The sequence below is a fragment of the Podarcis muralis genome, chromosome 14, assembly GCF_964188315.1.
Source record: "Podarcis muralis chromosome 14, rPodMur119.hap1.1, whole genome shotgun sequence".
NCBI classification, from domain to species: Eukaryota; Metazoa; Chordata; class Lepidosauria; order Squamata; family Lacertidae; genus Podarcis; species Podarcis muralis.
The window spans coordinates 19,236,591-19,257,371 of NC_135668.1; the positions used below are offsets into that span (position 1 = coordinate 19,236,591).

Here is a 20,781-nt window from a genome sequence, read left to right on the forward strand (position 1 = left end):
CATGCATGTTTAGTTGGAAGTCCCACTGTGTTGGGCTTACTCTCAAGGAAAGCAATTCAGCACTGCAGTCTAGCTTTACTTCAAAGTACCTTAAAAACCCACAGAAACCTATCTTCGCCAACTCAGCTTTTCATTCACCTGTCACAAAAAGTCAAGATTTGTATTGCTTATAGCCAATGTCCATCACAATGCAAACCACTAAACAAACTGTAAGTAAAGTGAAAGAATGATGATGATAATCCAGGAGGACATTAACATAAAATAACAGAAATACAAATAGTTAAAACCTAAGATGATAAAAAATACCCTGTATCATTTAAGTTAACAAGTCTGCATGGCAGCCTACATTGTTTTGGGCCTAAAAAAAGTAGAATCATAGAATTGGAAGCTGGAAGGGACCACAAGGGTCATCCAATCCAACCCCCAGTAATGAAGGAATATTTTGCCCAATGTGGGAATTAAATCCACAACCCTGAGATGAAGAGTCTCATGTTATACCAACTGAACTATCCCTGTAATCCGTATGTTCTGCACTGCTAGCAGCATATAAAGCTACCCTTTTGGTAACAAACTTGTCCATGTCAACCAGCAGACATCTAATTTTTAAACTGTATGATTGGCCTCCTGGAACAAGGTATCCAGATATTCTTACAATTTGCATTGGCCATTGCTGACTATGGCTGCTGGGAGTCAGAGTCCAACAACATCTGGAGGGCAATGAATTATCCAAACCCATCTACTAAATATTTCGGGAAACTGTTGCTCTGTTTGTTAGACATTTGGACACCTCTTAAGATATCATAACCAAATATTGCATGATGCTTCCTGAGATTTAGAAGCAGGTTTTTGTCTATGTTTGGATACAGTTGGCTGCCATTTTGACTCAAGATGGCGGACTGAACTTTTCAAAACTGCACTGATGTTTGTTTGTTTGATATCCTGAGCAACACTGGATACAAGGCTGCTAGTACCGGATAACTCTAAAAAAGAGAAATGAATATATATCCTAGTAAGTTTATAGAAGGTGATACAGAATATAATGCCTTCCTTGAAGCCTGATTCCTCCACCCCAAGAGATGGTAATTTCTTAACTTTTTTTAAGAGACAGAGAGAAAGAGAGAGAGAGATTTTAGTGCAGCCAACTGACACGTTTTCCCCTCTTAAACTTTACAATGGTGCCAAATTACACCCTGTAGAAGACACAGAGTAGCTGCTAAATGTCTCCTTATGTCACCTTCTCCCCTATAATTAATGGTTCATTTGCCTATGATGTTGCATTATGAGTTTCCCTGTTCTCCCCCCCCCCCCCACATACACCCCCAAAGGCGAATGCTGTGAATTGGGAAAAGTCAGGGTGGGTGCCACCACGGTTTGCAGTGGCTTCTGCTGGAGTAGAAGAAGAAGAAGAAGAGTTTGGATTTGATATCCCGCCTTTCACTCCCTTTAAGGAGTCTCAAAGCGGCTAACATTCTCCTTTCCCTTCCTCCCCCACAACAAACACTCTGTGAGGTGAGTGGGGCTGAGAGACTGCAGAGAAGTGTGACTGGCCCAAGGTCACCCAGCAGCTGCATGTGGAGGAGCGGGGGAGCGAACCCGGTTCACCAGATTACAAGACTACCGCTCTTAACCACTACACCACACTGTATTCTGCAACAAGAAACTGACACTGTAGTAGTAGAGTCGTGCTGGATTTACACCGGATAATTCTGCTTCATTAGTTGCTCTGCAATGCCCCTCCAATGCTAACACAATATTGCAGTCTGGAGGGGCACTCTGGCACTACAGTGCAACTGAAGTGGGACAACCACCCTCCCACCATGTCCAGAACATTTGTGGTATAAAAAAGAGTTGCAGGATTTCAGCAGGGAGCTACAGGATGGGCGCAGACCGAAAACAAAGCAGCACGAACACCCTGAAACTTTCGGAGCTGCAAACAGGATTGAAAGGGGGGAATCGCATATACCTGTCCCCAATACCACTATGAGCACAAATTATCATGAATGCACAATAAAAATTTGAAAATCAATTTTTTTGGCAAAGAAGGACATCCGGAAGCGCCCAATCATGTCACAGGTAAGTGAGGTTATGTGTATCATGGAGAAAGAAAGAAAACACAGCACTGGGAATCCGTCCCACGACCTGCCATAATAAGTCATCTGACCCTTAGCAAAAAGTTTGAACAGATGATTCAAAAGCAGTTGCTGGAAACCCGACCAACAAACATCACAGAACACCCCTAGCTAACACAGCCTTGGAGAGTACTTGCTTCAATTAAAAACAACAACAGTACAAACTTTTTGTACTAATGACACAAGCCATCACACAAACTGTTTACCTGATTTGATATTAAGATTTAATTTTAATTTATTACCAGCCCTCCACCCTAAGGCCCTATGGGGAGGGTTGCCACCATTTAAAAATGCAACATTAAAAACAATTTAAAAACCAGACAAAGTCACAAAAACCAGGGTGGGTTCGAAAAATACGCAGCTCAGGTGTCAAGAGGCCGAGGTGAAAGAGGCAAGACAAGAGAAGCAGGCCTTTTACTGCTCATTTTGCCTTTTCACCAGCAGAGACAGTGAGGCATAAAAAAGCTTTCATTAATGAAAAGAAGTGTCCCCAGTATGTTTTCCATTCTGTCCAGCTTAAGCTGCTTTGAATAGTATGACAGATAATACGACGATAAGACTATGAGATTGTGCTAGGAAGAAGGAAGGATTTTTTTTGTTTTGGCGGCTTCTGCTCCACACACACACACACACACACACACACACACACAGCTGAAAAGACATTTTGTGCTGTCTGGTATCAAACCTTCTATCTCTCGGCGCTAAACAGACCTATGATAATAAGTTAACACAAAATGGATTGTTTAAAAGGGTAATTTTATACATTACAGTGAATGGCAAGCTTGGTGAACTCGTGCAAATTTTTGGTTATTCCAAACACCAAAACAGGTAATTTAATTATTTAAAGGCACTTTTGAGCCACCTTGCAAAGTATAAATATTTCCCAAAAGTACCGTACAAATGTAAAATAAAAACATTTCGAAACAGACATCAAAATTCACAATCACGATATACTTTTAACAGAGGAGCAACACAGCCACTTGAACTCAAGCCAGCAAGCCTGTTACCTTGCAGAAGCTGTTAAATATGCTTGTGTTTTTGCTCCTCATTCCAGCACTGGGCTAGGAAGAAAGCCTCTTCCTATGGCAGCACTGCAGTGGGGAGGAAAGACCTTCCCGAAACTGGGCACCCCTTCTGTCTGAACCAGCCAAGAGAGAGGTTTACAACTTTAGTGAGAATTAGGCCAGCGTGAGAACACTGAATAGGATATTCCTACCCTGACTTCAGACACAATATCAAACCATGTTTTGTTGTGACATAACCAACATCTGGCAAACCATGGTTTTGAGTGGCCAAATCAAACTAGGAACTGAAACTACAGTTTGAAGCTGGTTTGCACACCACAGTTTGAGGAAACTGTGGTTTGGACTTGCACCCAAGGTGCAAACCATGGGAAGTTGCTTGGCCTTATAGGATCCCGGGCAAACCACTGCACAAATCATTGTCCGCCTACATGTCTGCAATTTGTGTCATGGTTCGGAGTCTAAATTGTGGTTTGCGTAACCAGGGATCAGGTGTTACCTCTGAATCAACCCACTACATTCCAAAGACCCACTCATAAAATGCATAATAATGTTTTAGGTATTAGGTCTGGATTTGGGCCTCTGAATAAAAGTGCTGAGATTCCCAGGAAGCAGCTGATCATTCCCACTAGCACCTTTTCTAACCTTGAACTACATGCTACAAATGTCTCATTATATAAAATGAATAACCTTTAATGATCAGAAGTCCCAATTCCAGGTTCTGCGAATTCAGAGGCTGCCTGCCCAGTCTCCTGCTTCTGCCCAAAATTATTTTGTGCCAATTCAAACCCAATCCACGCAGCAGCAAGGAAGCTGCTGCACTATGGCTCTTCATGCAAGCGGGATACAGTCATACCCTGGTTCTCGAACCGTTCCGGAAATCTGTTTGACTTCCAAAAATGTTCGAAAACCAAGGTGCGGCTTCCAATTGGCTGCAGGAGCTTCCTGCACTCAATCGGAAGCCGCAGAAGCTGTGTCGGACATTCGGGTTCCAAAGAACGTTCGAAAACTGGACCACACACTTCTGGGTTTTTGCCGTTCAGGAGCCAAAACGTACAAGTACCAAGGCGTTCGAGAACCAAAGTACGACTGTATTCATTTTGTTCAATCAATAAATGAACAAGTAGCTATTGGTAACACACACAATTGAGACTCTAACACGACCAACTCCCTGAGAATGGCTGTGGCTTAAGTGTCATTCAGTCTTCCCTCAATTACGATTGCTTTCCCTTGACACACTAGCCCTCCAGGGACAAGGAGTCGTCATTTCAAAACACGAGGGAACATCCAAACACTTATTCCCTCCATTTACAACCCCCAAAAAACCTCCGTCTTGGAAGGACTGCACAGTACCACATTATGAAGTTAATTCCCATGTCTCTGAACCAGTTCCAAGCCACAGGAGACAAGTCACCATCCCTTAAACTGAAAACTGGTGGAGGACAACCTTGCATTATCATGGTTCCTACCAAGTGCAGACCCGATTGCCAAAACAAGCAGGCACCAAAGGCCCTATTTATATCACAAGTTTGAGGTGCATTGGCAAAGCTTTTATGCTGGTGTTTCCCAAGCTTTTGATACCCAAAGCACCAACACAGACTCCCAGACTGAAATTGGACACACTTCACACAATGAACAGGCATTCTTCTTAGGAACACAGGAAGCTGCCGGACGCATTAGCCCATCTACCTCCGTACTGCCTACAATGAGTGGAAGTGGCTCTCCAGGGGTTTCAGGCAGAGAATCTTCAGCAAAGGCAAATGCTCTGCCACTAAGTGATGGTCCCAACTTTCCTTGTTATTGCAGGATAGTTAATATTAATTATGGGGGCCCCACCCTGTGACCCATCCCTCAAGGCAATGATGGTGCTTCTGGGATTCTCCTATGTCCATCAGCTGCACTGCGTGAGAGACCACTGCCGTAGTGGTAAAGGTAAAGGTAAAGGTACCCCTGCCCGTACGGGCCAGTCTTGACAGACTCTAGGGTTGTGCGCCCATCTCACTCAAGAGGCCGGGGGCCAGCGCTGTCTGCAGACACTTCCGGGTCACGTGGCCAGCGTGATATCGCTGCTCTGGCAAGCCAGAGCCACACACGGAAACGCCGTTTACCTTCCCGCTAGTAAGCGGTCCCTATTTATCTACTTGCACCCGGGGGTGCTTTCGAACTGCTAGGTTGGCAGGCGCTGGGACCAAATGACGGGAGCGCACCCCGCTGCGGGGATTCGAACCGCCGACCTTTCGATCGGCAAGCCCTAGGCGCTGAGGCTTTTACCCACAGCACCACCCGAGTCCCGCCGTAGTGGTAGACCCACTTAAATTAATGAACATGACTGGAGTTAGGTCCATTAATTTCAACAGGTTTGCTCTGAGTAAAACTTGGTTGCATACCACATGAACCTATAGTCTGACCCTGCAGGGCTCTCCTTATGGTTCTCGGGGGTTTTCTAGTCCACGGATGATGACATTCATTTTTCAAGGGCAGTTCAGCCCCATTCACATCACCCAGGCAGCCCCCATAGCACATAGGTCCTATCTGCACTATACATTCAAAGCAGTATCACACCACTTTAAACAGTCATGGCTTCTCACAAGGAATGCTAGGAAGTGTAGTTTGTTATGGATGTTGAGAGTTGTTAGGAGACTCACCCCCCCCCCCAAATTCTCTTCAAAGGGCTACAATTCTCAGAGTGGTTTAACTACCGATCCCTCTTTTTATTATTTCATTTATTTATTCAATTTGTATACTGCCCTATGCCCTCAGGTCTCAGGGTGGTCCACAAAACAAAATCAAAAAATACGTAATCAAAATAAAAACAAAAACAACCCAATAACCACCCGCCAACACATTTTAAAAGGGCACTGGATGTCAATCAGCCAAAGGCCTGGTTCAAGAGAAATGTTTTTGCCTGGTACCTAACGGTGTATTATTTTATTATTGTTATATTATTACAGTATTATAATTATATTGTTATTATAGTATTATTATTACCACTACAGTAGTACCTCTGGATGTGAACGGGATTCGTTCCAGAGCCCCGTTTGCATCCTGAGTAGAACGTAACACGCGACTGCCCATCTGCACGTGCGCGGGTCATGTTTCGCCGCTTCTGCGCATGCGCGTGACATCATTTTGAGCCTCTGCATGTGTGGCAAAACCCGGAAGTAAGGTGCTCCGTTACTTCCAGGTCGCCGTGGAGCGCAACCCAAAAATGCTTAACCTGAAGCTACTTCAACCCGAGGTATGACTGTACTACTATTAGTCCTTGAGGTATTGCAGTCCTGAGCCATTTAAGGCTTTATAGGTCAAAAGGTAAAGGTAAAAGTTAAAGGACCCCTGGACTGTTAAGTCCAGTCAAAGTCAACTATGGGGTTGCAGTGCTCATCTCACATTCCAGGCTGAGGGAGCTGGTGTTTGTCCACAGACAGCCTTCTGGGTCATGTTGCTAGCATGACTAAACTGCTTCTGATGCAACGGAACACCATGACAGATGCCAGAGCACATGGAAACACTGTTTACCTTCCCACTGCAGCGGTACCTTTTTATCTACTTGCACTGTGCTGCTTTTGAACTGCTAGGTTGGCAGGAGCTAGGACAGAGCAACGGGAGCTTACTCCGTCGCAGATTTGAACTGCCGACCTTCCGATCGGCAAGCCCAAGAGGCTCGGTGGTTTAAACCAGTGTTCCCCAACCTTGGGCCTCCAGCTGTTTTTGGACTACAATTCCCATCATCCTTGACCACTGGTCTTGCTAGCGAGGGATGATGGGAGTTGTAGTCCAAAAACAGCTGGAGGCCCAAGGTTGGGGAACACTGGTTTAAACCACAGTGCCACCCGCGTATAATGAATGCGCCAGGCGAACCTCCCTCTTCCCTGGGAACTGTAGCTCTGTGAGAGTACTGGGGTTTCCTAACCACTCTCAGCACCCTTAACAAATCACACTTCCCAGAATGCTTTGGAGGAAAAGGTGACTTTGAAGGGGCATTTACTGCTTTCAACGTATAATGTCAGTGTGGCCATAGTTTGAGGATAGCTGTTTTAAGCCATTCAGACATGGCTTTGTGCTAGCAAAGGAACTCCTTTTGTTCTAGGTGTTTGTTTTGGCAAAGCAGAACACACTCCAAAGGGCTTGGCCACCCCCCACCCCTCTCCTAGCAACACAGAGGATTCCAGTCCCTACACTTTGATCCGAACACAAAGTTCAAGATTTCAATTGTTTGTGGACACAAGAGAACAGACTCACAAAGCCGCTTTGGAGGAGAGCTAAAGGGAGTGGAGGAAGGAGGAGGTTTTTCACTTCTCTGCAATAACCGACTAATAGACCTTTGCTTCTCCATTTCTAAACAATCGAAATTCAGGAAAAACAAGGCAAGCAAGGTCAGCAGATACAAGCAGCAAGGAAAACCTGATTCCTACTCTCCTCCGTCTACTCATTTAAAGAACTTCCAGAGGGGTAGTTGAGTTTCCTGGTTTTGTTGCAACAGACTAAGTGTCCTGTGCAGTGTTAGAAACTCAGCTATATAAACTAGGCACCAAATGGCTTCTTTAACCAAGGTTACAGTCACAAAAACAGAATCTAGAGTCTTACGGACTGTCTATGATTGATTATCTGTTAAACATCTGGCTAGTTCAGATGACAACCTTGATCTAGGTTAAGAGCTTTGAGAACTTGAAGAAAAGTCACTTGATCCAGGGACAGCCCACATATATATTGGCCTATTCCGACCTCTTTTTCATAACGGTGACACAGACCTTTCATAAACTAAGAATATTCTTCACAATTGTGAGCAGGGCAGTGGGGTTGGGTAAGTGAAGGCAAGTGACAACAATTAACTATAATTATGGCTCCTGCTCAAGCCGCACAGAAAAAGGATTTTGGTTCCTGAAATTCATTCCGATAGTGCAGCTAAAATACCATGGATAGAATTCTACAGGGTGAAGTATTAGATAGGGTTGCCATATTTCCAAAAGTAAAAATCAGGACACGACAAAAGTTGTTCAGCTTTTTTTCAGGAAGACCCCAAAACTGTCTTTTTTAAGGAAACCCCCCAAATTGCTGAGCTTTCTTTACAAAAAACCCAAAGTTGTTGAGCTTTTAATAAATAAAATTTGTTTATAATTTGTCACAATAAATTTGTTGGTGTTTAAGATGACCTCCAGGTGCTGTAGGACTACAAATCCCATCATCCTCTACCATTGCCCAGGCTGGCTGAGGCAAGTTGGATTCCGACAGCATCTGATGGGAACCCTGTTGGCTTATCCCTACTTTAAGGTGTTTTTAAAGTTACAAGGAAGGTGACTGTTTTTTGTTTCACTAGTACTTTTGAAGTCCATAAAGAAATGCAGTTTTGCAACTTTCAGAATTCAAGCCATGCTTTTAGAGCGTTCATTCAGATAGGTGATGGCAACACAAGGAACAAACACCACCATCATCTAAGAGACTTTTAAAATAATATGGTGCCCATACTGAAAATTTTGTTTTCTAGCAGGAGTGGTTAACCTCCAGTCCTCCAGTTGCTGCTGAACTCCCTTTGTCCATTACTATGGGCTATGCTGGGTTGGAGATGATGGGAGTTACATTCCAACAGCATCTACAGGTCCACAATTTAGCTCTTGCTTATCCACAGCTCTTAAACTATATCACTCAGTTAGTTTTAACAAGTGTAGTGTTTCACAGTCCTTTCACTTGTTCTGGTGTCCTCTGGTGCCGACAATGATTATTCCCATTTCACAGATAGGAACTGAAACATGAAAAAGGGATGTGCATAGGATCCTAGAAAGTTCACAGGGCAATTGGGAGTTAAATTTGGCTCCCCGCAGACAGGACTTTTTCTAGTGGTCATCAGTGACAGCTGATGCTGGAGGGGCAAGGGCATTTCAGGGTTTGTGCATGTGTTAGAATTCCTGCTCCATGATTGCAGTCATGGGATTGTTGTCTTTCACATGACGGTGTGTGTTTTGACTCCACAAAGTGAGAAGTGACAGAGACAGGATGTTTGTGTTACTGTGTTCTGTGAACTGGGACTATTGTCCTTTGTTTTTTCTCTTTGCTGTCTGATGCTAGAGAGAGAGGGAGCCATGTTGCAGTGCTCCGTGTGTGTTTATATGTAAATAAAGTAGATTAGCCAAAATGCTGAGTTGCTGAGGTCTGTTACGCAAGCTGCGAAGACTCTGGGGATCCCTAAGTGTGCCGGTGTCTGTTGGCATCGGTCGCTGTGATGTTCGGACAGAAGAAAGCTTTTGAAGCTCCCAAACGATCGACCAGGAGGGAGGGAACACGCCAGTCAGGCATGTGTCTCTGCCAGGGTCCTACTCCAAAGTAGGACGAGCTTCTGACAATATGTACCTGAGGAAAAAACTTCACTACCACATTTGGAACCGAACTTTGCTCCTCACCCAACCCAGCTCACTCTGCAGTTGTCTGGGAGTATTCCTAGATTCCCGTCTGGCACTGGAGTCTGAAGCAGCTCCTGTGGCTCGGAGTGCGACAGCCTAATGCAGTGTTTCTCAAACTTGGGTCTCCAGCTGTTGTTGGACTACAACTCCCATCATCCCTAGCTAGTAGGACCAGTGGTCAGGAATGGTGGGAGTTGGAGTCCCAACAACCTGGAGACCCAAATTTGAGAAACACTGGCCTAATGGAATCATGTGCCTCCTGTCTTGAAAGTGCTGTACTTGACACCAGTGAGCTACCGGGCCCAATTCAATGTGTTAGTACTGTAAGATGTGCTCTGTACGTGAAAGCTGATGACCCTTATTTAGAACAAACTCAAACATAGATTAGGCGTGAGAAAAGCCCATCTAAGGCCTCGGTTGCCTCAAGGTCTAATCCGCAGATTCATGTGAACTGGAACACATCAAGCACTCCTTCAATGTTAAAAATGCAGCCATCTTGGAACTTTCTACCACATGTGGTGGTTATGTGACTCTGCAACCGTTTTCTGGAAGACAATCTTTCATTACTGAATAGTCCATTCTTTGTACCCCACAATTAGCTCTGTTAATGATTTTTGATAGGGAGAACAGAGACTTGCTGCAAACAGATAATGATTTCATTAAGATTTGGTGCATATTTATTGCTCACAGTGAAAAATAATAAGCAGATATACAACTGCTGGAAAGGCAAGATAACCTTTGGCAAAATGTTCTTAGTTAACTCTTGAAGTTTTGATTTCAGTGTGTTGTGGGCAGCTAGAGACCTGGAGTGTTACTTTTGTTTCCATAATGACTGTTATGTCTTTACTTGTAATAATCGCCAAAATATTTATTTGCTTGCAATGAAAAGAACACATTACAAATACAAAATCCTAAATGACTTGGGACTCAGGTATCTAAAAGAGCGCCTTTCCCCAATATCAACCATCTAAAGTCCTATGGACAACAGTCTCACAATTACGTACAAATTCAGGACAAGGAAGCCAGGTGCATAGTGAGTAAGTAGATCTAGAAACAGTTGCCAGACAAATTTCAAACTCCTAAGCAACTTGCTGCTTGCAGTTTTTCCAGCTCTGGATGTCACCCTCTTCAACAAACCGTTCTAAGAGAGTACCCACACGTATATTATATATGTGCCTAAGATAAATTTCAAGATATGCCCAAGCTATTGTTCTTCCTCCACCTTTAAACGGCAGCCCCTCATGCATGGCATCTCACAAACTGTTTTTGAAAAGCTCCGTTTGTTTGGTAAGTGATTTCCCATGTGACAGTTTTAAAACTACATTTTTATCCTGCCTTTCCTGCAGGGAAAGCATGCATACACAGTTCTAACCCTCTCCTCTTTGCAGGGTTGTAGTGTGAGATTGCAGCCTAATGGAGTTTTACTGTATTTATTTATTAAAGTTATCTATATACAGCACCCCCCCTTTACCTGGGGTTTACATTATGGGCCCTCATGCACACAAGTGCGTAAATTGGGAAGCACTCCCTAAAAAGTCTCCAAACGCTCCTTTTTTCCTGCGCTCCAGCTCTCTCTTCAACTAGAGTCAAAGTTCTGGGGCTGGCTGGAGGATGCACAGGACAGTCGCTTCTGCTGCGCTACTGCATGCATCAGCTGCTAGGCGAGGAAGCTGAGCAGCCTAAACTAAGCCCTGCTACTCCTATGGTCTCTTTGGGACTTCCTCCACCCTCACTGACATCCTTTTCGGGCTCCAGGAAGGGTCTCCTCACAAGTCACTGATTACTATCTAGCTCTCTTCCACCATTTCCTGGTGTGATTCCATTTATTCATTTATTTATTTTCTGGTGCCGCATGTATATAGTCACGCATTAGTAAAATGCATGTAAGGGGGGACGGGAATGCCTGCACAGCTAGTTATTAAAAAAACAAACCCCAGAGTGGTTTACAACCATTGTACAATTGTACATTGTACAACCATACAATAATTTTTTATTTTTATTTTTTAAAATCAGCTAACTGTTATGGATGGATGTGTTCTTCATTGCTTGCACAAGCCTGAAGGAATGAAAAGTTTTCAGCAGCTTTTGAAAGTTGAAACAGAAGGCGCTGCTGTTACATTTCATGGGCAGTAATCCTATGTGTTCAAACCTGGGAGGTAAGCACCAACAAACTGAATGGATATTATTTCCAAGTCAAAGTAGGTCTGCTCTGTTTTCATGACTGCCAAATAATACAATTTTATATACCAACTAAATTATATACGTGCTGTTAAAGTGGTTAAGTAGGGTTTAGGTTAGATAGGGAAGCAACAATTTCCCACAAAATGTTCATCTCCCTTTAAAAAAAAAGTTGTTGTTTTTCCGCTGCTTCACAATTTCCAGAAATCATACATCTTTAGTGGCAATCCGAACCCGGATCTGCCCAGTCCAGTTCTGACACTACATACCACATCTACACAAAACCAGAGCTAGTTCTCCCAAGAAAGCAGATGAGTTGGTCTGAGCTGCACCATATCAGACTGCACGGGACGCAGGGTGGGGACTCCTATGACTGAATGTTCCTCCATTTAAGAAAATTTGACAGCACACAATTCTCTGCACACAGAAAATCAGCAAATCCTTCTCCTGGACAAAGTTGTTCTGGGTCTCCTTAGAAGAACCTGGAGTTTTGGAGGGATGAACATTCAGTCATGCAAGCCTCCCCCAACCACAAAATCTTTTGCCTAAGCCAACCAGGATTTTCTTATGTTCTTGTATGGCCCAGACCTAGGCTTACCATCTCATTTTCTGTTTCTAACAAGAGGGCCTTAATTGTGTGGATCCCACCACAGAACACCCCCACCCCAGAGACCCCTTGCAGAGGCAAACCCAAACTGCATGTCCCTTGGGGGCAATTTCTTCCACCACTTGCATTCTCCACTAATGGTTAGGAAACAGATTAAAATAGCCCTGTGTTCACCAATGTGGACTTGCATTTTAAAAAAAAGGTTCAAGATTCCATTCATTTCAAAGCCCGCCTGCCCCACGGAAGCATGATTTCTGAAAACAACATATATGCAGATTGCTTCTCAAAATTTCCCCAATGCACTGAAAATGTAAGGGAAGAATGTTGCCGTCCAAAGTATCTGGGGGGCACCAGGTTGGCAAACAGTGTTGTAGCGCATCCCTCTGGGACTACTGGTATATTGGCATGGTGGAGTAATACCAGCTCTGTGTGAAGAGGGGCAGGAAGGCTGGCCCTATCTCAGAGAGATGCTCTCCAACCATGCCAGCAGACTAATATGTTTATTTTTCAGGGCATATTTTGCTTCCACAAGTAGTTTGAGCTTGAACTCTACCCATGCATAGGAAGATTCCAGCAGCACCAAGTGAATAGAGGGGGAAAGTCTGAGTTTCAAGGCTAACAGTTGCATGTTTAGTCTAACTCAATCGGCTCATTCACAGCTTACAATGAACACAGGTACAAGTTGGCTCTATGCATGTAGAAGAAGAGGAGGAGGAGGAGGAAGAGGAGGAGGAGGAGGAGGAGGAGGAGGAGGAGGAGGAGGAGGAGTTTGGATTTGATATCCAGCTTTATCACTATCCTAAGGAGTCTCAAAGCAGCTAACATTCTCCTTCCCTTCCTCCCCCACAACAAACACTCTGTGAGGTGAGTGAGGCCGAGAGACTTCAGAAAACAAGTGTTGGTGTGAGAATGCACACACTTGTTGATTTGCACAGTTTAACTATTGTGCACACCTGTGAATGCCCCTAAGATTATGGTGACAGCCACTAACTTTATGGGAATGCCTTTTTGAGGAGGGGTAGAGTGTAGCATGCCAAAGCCCTCTCTACTTGACTCAAACGGACTGCCAAAAAGACCCTTTGCTACAATAACAACAAGCCCCTTCCAAAACTCTGGAACTTCCAAGGCACTTCCAAGGAACAAACAAACACTAATCTTAAATACAGAAATGTCTGCTCTAAGTAGGTGAGAATGGCCCATTTCAGCTTTCCCTTCAGTTTTAAGTCATACAGTGGTAAAGGTAAAGGTAAAGGTACCCCTGCCCATACGGGCCAGTCGTGTCCAACTCTGGGGTTGCGTGCTCATCTCGCTCTAGAGGCCGTGAGCCGGCGCCGTCCGAAGACACTTCCTGGTCACGTGGCCAGCATGACGAAGTTGCAGCTGGCGAGCCAGCACCAGCGCAGTACACGGAAACGCCGTTTACCTTCCCTATTTATCTACTTGCACTTAAGAGTGCTTTCGAACTGCTAGGTGGGCAGGAGCTGGGACCGAACAACGGGAGCTCACCCCGCCGCGGGGATTCGAACCGCTGACCATACGATCGGCAAGTCCTAGGCACTGAGGTTTTACCCACAGCGCCACCCGCGTCCCTTCATACAGTGGTACCTCGGGTTAAAATAATTTTTAAAAAGTTTTATGCTGCTTAGGGCAGGCAAAAGGTCTGATATTTGCCTAATCTGTCCTGGTCACACTACAGAAGCACAAATATCCTGTTGTCTTTGGGGCACTAAACATGCAGTCAGGCCAAGGAAGAGACATTTAACACCCACTCTTCAAGTCAAAACCAACTGGTGAAAAAACAAAAACAAAACACAGGCACACATTACACAGCACACACAGAGAGAACCTGAATATGTAGAACAACAGTGTTTCTGAGGTTCATGTGCAGCTGATATTGACCAATGCTTGTGAGAAATTATATTCTTACACTGAAAAGGTAGGATGATAGCTTGGGTAAGCCTCATTCTGGGAAATCAGCATTAAAAAGAGGCACACACTCAGGAATGTCAGCTTTGAACACACACCCGTCCCGAACCCCCCCCCCCCCAATACACGGGGACCTACATATTTTCACAAATTTCTCCTCCATCCTCTTGTAAATAAACACACCAAAATAATATATTTATCTGTATAAATATGATCTTGAAGATGCAGGTGAAAAAGGGAAAGCATTTAAAAGCAGATTTTATAAGGAAAAAATGTCATTCTCTCCCCCCCCCCCAACTGAGAAATAACAATAATCATCAGTTCAAAAGAAATTAAGAGGTTAAACACAGACCAAGGAGATTTAAGAGCTGCAGTGCCACATAAAAATTAAAACACAGATCCAACAGCCCACAACACTGTAGAAATAGCCACATACACAGAAAAATCACTTTTCTGTATAAAGGAGGTGGTTTAAATTGGAGATTGGTGAAAAAATAAACTCAAGTCAAGTTTGTGTCTCGACACCTGATTTCCTGTCCAAAGACCCCTTTTGTTCTGCTTCCCTGCATAAATTTTAATATCCTGCCAGCACCACAAAACGAACAATGGCAAAATCAGCCGAAAGCACGCTGACCAAACAGTCTCCGAGTCAAAGTGGGAAAAACACAGACACTCTCAGAGCAACAAAAGAAGACCTACCAACAAGATCTGCACAATTTTCTGTTTGCTTCACCCCAGATTAACTTCACTTGAAGCTGTGCTCCCGTGCAACCTACCCTGAACATTACGCCCCACCTTCTCCAAATGTGACTGGCTGAACTGGGGAAACTCCACCCTGTTTGTGAAGCTTATAATCCTAATTGGTAAAAGCTAATATCCATTATTTAAAGAACTTTTTCCTTGCTAGCAGGGTAGGTTAAGCAGGTTAAGACACCCTGAGCAAGCTGGTTTCTTAAAGGAACAATGCGCCGATTTCGTAGAGAGGCAAAGGGCAGCTTTCAATGAAACTGGGTGCCAAAACAGCACAGACACACAGAGCAGGCAGCCTTTGCAGGAAAACTACGCAAATGAAACCGCGATCATCACTGGGGAACCTGAACGTAGTAATTACACACTTACTCAAGAAGCACAACACTTAAGCAAGGAACGTGAAGAAGCCTTACAAAACAGTGGTGTGAAAAATGAGGTCAGTCTATTATTAGAGAGAGAGGTTATGTGAAACTTTGCCAAGTGAAAAAGCACTGTAAGTGCATCTGTTCCTGCTTATTTTAAGTTACAGGGTCAATTTTGTTTTATTCGCTTAAAGCATTTTTACCCAGCTCTTCAGCAGAAAAGATCAATAAAAGACAGGACATTCCCTGTGCCAAATCTAAAAGGGGGAAAAGACATGTCACAAAAGGAAAAATGGGGTGGGGAGGAAAGAGGAAAACAAGCAAGCTCAAGCACCAGTTGTGATATCATTGGACTTCCTCTAAGCTGTCTTCAGCGGTTGGTATGCCATGTTCAGCTAGATGGGGAGGGGAGGGAGGGAGCGAGAGAGACACTGTGGCCTTTGTGACTTCCAGAGGCTGAAGTGACAGCAAACCCTTTCACCATGCTGGCTGTGGCAGATGAGAGTTGGAGCCCTGAACATCTGGAGGGCATCACATTGGCTGCCCTGCCAAGTCGTACGTATCAGAGTCAGATACCCACAGTTGCCTGTCCCAACTCAATCCAGAGTGCAAATCCTGATTGACAGGCAGTATGGTACAGTGGTTAGAGTGTTTTGTCTCAGGGCTGGGGAGACCCCTGTTAAAATCCTAGCCATAAAAACTCACTGGGTGACCTGCGAGCAGTCTCTCTCTCTCTCTCTCTCTCTCTCTCTCTCTCTCTCTCTCTCTCTCAGCCTAGCCTACCTTATAGAACTGTTGTGAGGATCACACTGGGTGAACTATGCAAGGCACCTTGAGCTGCTTGGAGAAAGGTGGAATATAAATAAAGAAAAAGCAGCAGTAGCCCCCATGGTGCACTTCAGCTGTCTTGATTCATAGCTGTGAGTGACATAAGACTCTTTATTCCTCCTTTCTCCAATGTGCTAGGGCCTCTGCTGCTCTTCAGAATCCTCCCCTTATTAACTGCAGCTGCTCAATTCCATTTGCCTTGGCTCATGGATGAGATGAGGCAGCTGAGGTACATTACAAGGAACCCCCCTGCGTAGTTTTTACAGCTGTACACAGTAGGGGAGGGGGGCGTTTTTCAGTCCTAGGGATGCCTCCCCTTCTGGGCAACCTCCCAGGGACCACATGCCCATGCTGGGTAAGCGAGGGGTAAAAGGAAGAACAGCAATGGATGTAACCTTTACCTTTGTACAGTAGGCTAGTTTCTGCACGCATATACCTCTCTGTGCAGGGGCAAATGGAGCTCGTTGACCTGGGAAGGAAGGACAAGGAAAACTCTGACCCTAAACCTCTGGTATCTGGTGGGATGTTTTCAGGAGAAGAAAAGGCTAAGGAGTAAACCTTACACAAATCTGGAGTGGAGCCCCTAAGACAGTTGGAGGGTGCCTTGAACACCTCCTTCTGTGCAACTCCTGCAGCCAAGCTGGTGCTAAGTGTCTTGTAATGCTTTCCTTTGCACCACATCAGCGAGGCCAAGAGGGGTCTGGGCAGCCCAGGACCTCCAAACACACTACCCAGGCTTACGCCCTGGGGAGGTCGCTTTGGTGCTGTTAACACTTCACCCCTGGAGATGTACTCCATTGTCTCTCGAGACAGACAGATGGATGCCATCAAAATACCTCTCTGTCCTCTTTGAAAGCCCAGTGGCCTATCCCAACCCAAATTAAGTAAATGATAACCTGGGCATAGCACAGGGCTAACTTTGACTTATAAGCACCTTAAACTGGTGCTCTGTATAAAAAGAAGTGCAGAAAGGCATGCTGGATTTTATACACTGCCAATTTAAAGCTGCTGCTTGTTTATTTTGAAGTGACTGTTCGGTGACTTGATGGGAAGTATAGAAATGCTTCAAATAAATCAATATAATAAAATGCAAAGTGGGCTCCTTTGGAAGGAAGGGCAGGATATACATTTAAATAAATTAGTTTTTCAAAGAATCATACTCCAAAATGAGATTGGCCCCGTGAAGTCCTTTCCCGAAGACATGGCACTAGAAATGTAGCTGCCTCATCCCTGCAAACGAACTGCAACATATGGACGCACAACTGGCATAAAGCACAGGGTCAAGAGGATTGTGGAGGGGGGGGGAGAGGAAGCTATCCAATCACGCTGTAATTTTAGGCTATTGCAAAGATTAACTGGTCTTGTGGTGCAATCTGAAGATAGAGAGGGCCCTGAATTAGGGAGGTGGGAATTAGATTCCAAGCCAGTTTACAGCTGCTCCCTATCATTATAATGATCAGATGAAGTATACACATGAGGACCACACAATGCACAGACTGGATTTCTATTTTTTATTGGCTATCTGGTCTTCTGCCCAGTCTCAGAGACCATCAAGAACATAAAAGTCATTTTATCTCAACTCACAAAGCAAAAATACACGCACACTTCAGCCCTGAATTACCCTTGTGAGGCCCATAGCTCAATGAGGCCCTATAGCACATGTTTTACATATTAAAAGAGGGTCCCAAATTCAATCTTCAGGTAAGGATGGGAACACCCCTGTCTGAAATCCTGGAGAGCCATTGCCAAACCATGTAGATCTGGAATTCCCAACTGTGCTCCACCAGTGGCCCATGAAATTTACTCAGATGGTCTGTGGCATTTCTGTAGTTGAAGATGAGAGGAAGCACCTCCATCCCATTAAATAATCATATTTTTAATTGCATTCTGTTGCTTCTTTTATTTTGTAAACGTTATTTCTTGGTATCACCATTTGAACACAATGCAGTATATAAGAAATAAAAGCTGCAATTAAAAAGCATACAGCACCTAGCACAGTGTACTGCATTACTATTGCTACAACGAGCAGAAAAATCATTATGTGGTCTGCCAAGACCCTCGGCAATTTTCAAGTGGTCCATGGGAAAATGTGGTTTGGGAACTGCGAATGTAGACAATGCTGAAACAGAACGACCAACCATCTGACTCAGCATAGAGCAGCTTCCTCAACTTCTTAGGATTTTAGGCAAAGTTTGTGTGGCGTTAAGCTCATAGCCTCTCAGTAGCTTTCAGGAATTCTTATACAACCACTAAGTGAAACTAAAATGCACAAACGAAATGAAGTGAGCGGTGAGCCTGCAACCCCATGATCTGTGGAAAGTGCTTTGGGAAAACCAAAAGAGAAAAATAAATCTATTCTCTGCTACTGCTGCTGACATTGCCAGTCAAAGAAGAGGGGGGAAGCGTAGCTCTGCTCTCTCATTTGACAACTGTGTGGAAGCCAAAACTTTCCCGAAGCAGAAACAAATATGCCTTTCTGGGGGCACCTAAGGCAAGGCTGAACAAAGTTGGCAGCGCATGCTCTCATCTTCAGCCCGTAATTTAGCAGCAGAGGGAGAGCGCCTGACCACAGGGTCCTGTGGCAAGGTCCACAGATGCCTTGGACATGGAAGGAAAGCAGCTGTGTGTGGCGAGGTGGGGAGCAGGGAGAATCTGCAGGGTGCCAGATTGAGTCTTCAGATGTAGGTCCCTCCTATTTTAAGTAAACAACAGCCCAAGTGCACAACAAGACAAGCTTCAGACTAGGCAGCAGATCCTCACACAAACAAGAACAATTGTGGCCAGTGGAGTGGGGGTAGGAATCCCAGCAAGCTGCTCCATTACTTCTGAGCTCTGAAATTAACCCAACAGGCACAAAGTTTCTTGGCACACTGCACTGTGGCCCAGCCAAGCCAAAACAGAAACTGGGCTTGAGGGTGATGGCAGAGAATGGTTGGCCTCTCCCTTGGCAACCCCAGGTGCCCTACCTAGCAAGTTTTGCTTCATATTTCAGAATCCCACATGCACAGGGAACCTGCATCAGAATAACCAGAAATGACAAATCCATGAAGGCGGCTTTACACAGTTTTTGCCACCCTAGGAATTAATGATAACAAGAGCAGGATAAAAATATTTATATGCATAAGCCAGGAGGACACATTATTTATAACCAAGCTCAGATACTGTAAATGACATTATCAATCTGTAGCCTTAAGTAAGGGGAGAGGGGAGACCTGTGACTCTCAGATATTGTTGGGACTCCCACTCCCATCACCCTTAGCAAGCATGGCCAATGGGTAGAGACAGTGGGAGGAACAAAAATGTCACATCCCATACCCACACCTTAACAGCTGCATATAGGCTAGGACTGGCTATACGGGATGCAGAAAAATCCAGCTGCAGTTCAGATCTTATTCTGATCCACAGAATTGCACTGTCCTGTTGGCCGAGCTGAATTTCTACAGGTACGTTCAAACTTGATCCTCATCTTCATTTTCTGTGCTGATGATGTTTATACCTTAATAGGATTAAGGTTTCGCATTCCCCGAGGTTAAGACACTCTTTCAGATAGCCCACGTCCTACCCATTCTTCAGAATAGGGACTGAATTGTTCCAACAGGTCAAAGACCCAGCAAATGAAGTATCAGATGAGATGGCATTTGTTTACCACTATTAGAAGTCACAACTCTGAAGAATTTGGATCACTACTTTTCCAGCCAAGCTGGTTCCAAACAAATTGCTCTGCTTTCCTTTGGACCACATCAGCGAGGCTAAGAGAGAGGTCTTGTTGTCTGGGCAGCCCAGGACCTCCATATATGATGCCCACACTTCCAGGGAGGTCACTTCCATGCTGCTAAAACAGCAGCTTGGCTTGGCTTGGCTTCACACACACACACACACACACACAACATTGTCTCTTGAAACATAAGGATGCCAAGAAATTTTCCTGAGGCTCACAAGCCAAATACAACAACGGCAGATCTAAATATTACCTCCACATTTCCATCTCTTAAGGTGCCTTCAATTACATCTTTAACCAACATTTCCTTATGCATTAAGAGTTTCCCTGAACCAGGAAGTTACAAAAGGGGCTGTTCATCAGTACCTTTCACATGCAATATTTGAAGAATTCAAAACATTTTGGAGCACCCCTTGACCCTTGTGATCTTTGACAGGTGACATAATACACCCTGTTGTACACCAGGCATATAAATCAGTGTTCAAGGTTCAAGGAGAGGTGCAGGTCTCTCACCACTACAATGAAAAGAGAAGTTTTGGAGATCTATGTCTCCACTTTGGCATGGAATATAGCATCCAATTTTTAAACAGCATTTTCTAGATGTCTAGAGCTAGACACCTGCCAAGGGATTCAAAAGCAATGCATTTAAGTTTTTTGAAAATACCATTAGGAAAAGACTTTAAGAAACTGGAGGGTATATGGGGCACGTAACAACACTAGAAGTGACAAGAAAATGCATGACTGCACTTTGTCTGGATTTTTTGTACCACAGTGTGGAGGGAGGGGTTTAAGCTTCCCTTCCTGCCACTTTCCTGATAAATATCCCCCCACCCTCAACAAAAAAAGCTACTATGTGTTTGGACCAAGTG

The 20,781-nt window shown here is 44.4% G+C and overlaps 1 protein-coding gene across 6 annotated transcripts in view; it reads right to left on the reverse strand.

Annotated features, from left to right (window-relative positions):
- ZFAND6 (zinc finger AN1-type containing 6) overlaps positions 1–20,781 on the reverse strand; it is a 69,192-nt gene that overhangs the window by 39,979 nt on the left and 8,432 nt on the right. Inside the window, exon 1 of one of the 6 annotated variants that reach the window (XM_077918879.1) lies at positions 14,954–15,053. The exons of the other annotated variants lie outside the window; for them this stretch is intronic. The gene's annotated coding sequence lies outside the window, so the exon portion shown is untranslated. Of the gene's footprint in view, positions 1–14,953; positions 15,054–20,781 lie in introns of those variants that run through there. 6 annotated transcript variants of the gene reach the window in all.